The sequence below is a fragment of the Oncorhynchus clarkii genome, chromosome 30 (assembly GCF_045791955.1).
Source record: "Oncorhynchus clarkii lewisi isolate Uvic-CL-2024 chromosome 30, UVic_Ocla_1.0, whole genome shotgun sequence".
NCBI classification, from domain to species: domain Eukaryota; kingdom Metazoa; phylum Chordata; class Actinopteri; order Salmoniformes; family Salmonidae; genus Oncorhynchus; species Oncorhynchus clarkii.
In genome coordinates, this window is record NC_092176.1 from 22,536,604 (window position 1) to 22,541,251 (window position 4,648).

The following is a 4,648-nucleotide window of genomic DNA, read 5'->3' on the forward strand; positions in this document are numbered from 1 at the left end:
TAATTTCATTTAGGATACCATCAACACCACAGGCCTTTTTCGGTTGTCCTTTAGTTCATTCACTGTAATTGGAGAATCCAGTGGGTTCTGGAGCGACACCTGGAGGGGGTGGAGACAAGTACAAGGACAGGTGAAACAGATCAGGGCGTGACAGCCGTGGGGTGAGACAGGGATGCAGCTTGAGCCCCACCCTCTTCTACATACATGTCAACAAATTGGGGAGGGCACTAGAACAGTCTGCAGCACCCGGCCTCACCCTACTATAATCTGAAGTCAAATGTCTACTGTTTGCTGATAATCTGGTGCTTCTGTCCCCCAACCAAGGAGGGCCCACAGCAGCACCTAGACCTTCTGCACAGATTCTGCCAGACCTGGGCCCTGGCAGTAAATATCAGTAAGACTAAAATAATGGTGTTCCAAAAAATGTTCAGTTTCCACGACCACAAATACAAATTCCATCTAGACACCGTTGCCCTAGAGCACACGAGAAACTATACATACCTCATCCTAAACATCAGCGCCAGAGTTAACTTTCACAAAGCTGTTAACAATCTGAGAGAAAAGGCAAGAAGGGCGTTCTATGCCATCGAAAGGAACATAAAATTCTAAATATCAATTTGGATCTTGATAAAAATACTTGAGTCAGTTATAGAACCCATTTCCCTTTATGCTTGTGAGGTCTGGGGTCCCGCTCACCAACGAAGAATTCACAAAATCGTACAAACACCAAATTGAGACTATATGCAGAATTCTGCAAAAATATCCTCTGTGTAGAATGTAAAACACCAAATAATGCATGCAGAGCAGAATTAGGCCAATACCCGCTAATGATCAAAATCCAGAAAAAAACAGTTCAATTCTACAACCACCTAAAGGGAAGTGATTCCCAAACCTTCCATAACAAAGCCATCACCTACAGAGAGATGAGCTGGAGAAGAGTCCCCTAAGCAAGCTGGTCCTGGGGCTCTGTTCACAAACACAAACAGACCCCTGTCACGTTCTGACTTTAGTTCCCTTTTTATGTCTTTATTTTAGTTGGTCAGGGCGTGAGTTGGGGTGGGCATTCTATGTTGTTATTCTATGTTTGTATTTCTATGTATTTGGCCTGGTATGGTTCCCAATCAGAGGCAGCTGTCAATCGTTGTCTCTGATTGAGAACCATACTTAAGCAGCCTGGTTTCGCCCTTGAGTTGTGGGTAGTTGTTTTCTGTCTCTGTACCAGACAGGACTGTTTCGTTTGTTCCGTTTTGTTCTAGTGTTCAGTGTATTTAAAAGATCATGAACACGTACCATGCTGCACCTTGGTCCTCTCCTTCTTCCACCAACGATAACCGTTACAGAACTACCAACCACAAAAGGACCAAGCAGCGTGGTAAAAAGGAGGAATGGACATGGGAGGACATTCTGGATGGGAAGGGATCCTACACATGGGAGGAGATCCTACACATGGGAGGAGATCCTGGCCAGAAGGGATCACCTCCCATGGGAACAGGTGGAGGCAGCCAGGAGAGCGGAGGCAGCAGGAGAGGTGAACCAGCGGTACAAGGAAACACGGCTGGCAAGGAAGCCCGAGAGGAAGCCCCAAAAATGTATTGGGGGTGGTCACAGGGAGATTGGCAAAGTCAGGTAGGAGACATGAGCAAACTACCCGTGCTTACCGCGGAGAGAGAGTGACCGGGCAGGCACCATGTTATGCAGTGAAGCACACGGTGTCCCCAGTGCGCATACATAGCCCAGTGCGCTATATCGCAGCTCCTCGTATCGGCCGGGCTAGAGTGGGCATCGAGCCAGGAGAGATGAAGCCGGCTCAGAGCATCTGGTCTCCAGTGCGTCTCCTCTGTCTGTGTTATATGGCACCAGCCCTAAGCACTGTGTCTCCCATGGGTCTGCACAGCCCAGTCCGTCCTGTGCCTGCGCCCTGCAAGTGCCGGGCTAAAATCAACATCCAGCCAGGATGGGTTGTTCAGGCCCTTAGTTCGAGACCTCCAGTGCTCCTCCACGGACCGGTATATCCTGCGCCTCCTCCAAGAACCAGGCCTCCAGTAGATCTCTCCAGCCTGGTGAGCACTGTGCCTGTTCTAAGAACTAAGTCTCCTGTGTGTCCCTCCAGTCCGGATCTGCCAGAGCCTCCCTCCAGTCCGGACGCTCCAGAGCCTCCCTCCAGTCCGGACGCTCCAGAGCCTCCCTCCAGTCCGGATCTGCCAGAGTCTCCCTCCAGTCCGGATCTGCCAGAGTCTCCCTCCAGTCCGGACGCTCCAGAGCCTCCCTCCAGTCCGGATCTGCCAGAGTCTCCCTCCAGTCCGGATCTGCCAGAGTCTCCCTCCAGTCCGGATCTGCCAGAGTCTCCCTCCAGTCCGGATCTGCCAGAGTCTCCCTCCAGTCCGGATCTGCCAGAGTCTCCCTCCAGTCCGGACCCTCCAGAGTCTCCCTCCAGTCCGGACCCTCCAGAGTCTCCCTCCAGTCCGGACCCTCCAGAGCCTCCCTCCAGTCCGGACGCTCCAGAGCCTCCCTCCAGTCCGGACCCTCCAGAGTCTCCCTCCAGTCCGGACGCTCCAGAGTCTCCCTCCAGTCCGGACGCTCCAGAGCCGCTCGTCAGTCCCCACAGAGCCCCAGGACAGCAACACAATTAGACCCAACCAAATCATGAGAAAACAAAAAGATAACTACTTGACACATTGGAAAGAATAAAAAAAAAAAAAAGCAAACTAGAATGCTATTTGGCCCTAAACAGAGAGTACACAGTGGCAGATTACCTCACCATTGTTGACTGACCCAAACGTAAGGAAAGCTTTGACTATGTACAGACTCAGTGAGAATAGCCTTGCTATTGAGAAAGGCCTCCGTAGGCAGACCTCTCTCAAGAGAAGACAGGATATGCACATGGTCAAAACATATTGATACAACAGTAGATAAGATGGGGAGAAGTCTGTCCATAATAAAGCCCTGCTCTACCTTCTTAACAGCACTATCAACAAAGCAGGTTCTACAGGCTCTAGTTCTGTCACACCTGGACCACTGTTCAGTCGTGTGGTCAGGTGCCACAAAGTTTTGGGCTCAGAACAGGGCAGCACGGCTGGCCTTTGGATGTACACATAGCACAAACATTAATTATATGCATGTCAATCTCTCCTGGCTCAAAGTGGAGGAGAGATTGACTTCATCACTACTTGTATTTACGAGAGATATTGATATGTTGAAAGCACCGAGCTGTCTGTTTAAATGAATACCACACAGCTCAGACACCCATGCATACCCCACAAGACATACCACCAGAGGTCTCTTCACAGTCCCCAAGTCCAGAACAGACTATGGGAGGCACACAGCACTACATAGAGTCATGACTACTACAGGTAACTACAGGTAACTGATGCAGTAGAATCAGATTTTAAAAAACAGATTAAAAAACACCTTCTGGAACAGCGGGGACTGTGAAGCAACGCAAACATAGGCACAGACACATGCATTAAAATTGTAGAACTGCGTACATTTTGCCGGACCCCAGGAAGAGTAGCTGCTAATGGGGATCCATAACAAAATACAAATGCATTGCCCACAAAATGAGGTGGAAACTGAGCTGCACTTCCTACCCTCCTGCCAAATGTATGACCATAATAGAGACAAATATTTCCCTCCCTTGGGATTACACAAGCCCACAAAGAATTCGAAAACAAATCAAAAGTTGATAAACTCCCATTTATTTTGGGTGAAATACCACAGTGTGCCATTTTTAGCAGCAAGATTTGTGACCTGTTGCCACAAGAACAGGGCAACCACTAAAGAACAGACACCATTGTAAATACAACCCATATTTATGTTTATTTAGTTTCCCTTTTGTACTTGAACTATTTGCACATCGTTACAACACTGTGTATAGACTTAATATGACATTTGAAATGTCTTTATTTGTTTGGAACTTTTCTGAGTGTAATGTTTACTGTAATTTTTTTTACATTTAGTTTTGACTTTTGTTTCACTTGCTTTGGCAATGTTAACATATGTTTCCCATGCCAATAAAGACCCTTATATTGAAATTGAGAAAGATAGAGAGTATGGATAAACTGACAAGATACATGTCTCTCTGCCCAAACAACAGGAGTTGTCCACAAAGCAGCACATTATTGTAATATTTATTGAATATTCAATGAGGGTTGTTGACGTCAATCGCATGTATTCAATGGAGAGAGATGCGATGCTACTTTCCTCATGCCATGAATTATTATACATTTTTATTTAACTAGGCAAGTCAGTTAGGAAACAAATAATTATTTACAATGACAGCCTACCCCGGCCAAAGCTGGGCCAATAATGCACCGCCCTATTGGACTCCCAATAACGGCCAGATATAATACAGCCTGAATTTGAACCAGGGACTGTAGTGACACCTCGTGCACTGAGATGCAGTGCCTTCGACCACTGCACCGCTCAGGAGCCCTAGAACATGCCTAGCCATCTCCAAACAACTCCGATATTTTTGCTCAAAATTGTCAGTACACTCGTACGAATTTAAGCATTACGAAACTTATATTCGATCAACTAAACCTCACGTATGAAATAAGCCACAATGTTTTGTTTTTGACCAAAGTCGACACTCTCATTGGTCTCCATGCAAAAACTCCCTTGCTTGGTGGGCAAAACAACGCCACCTGCT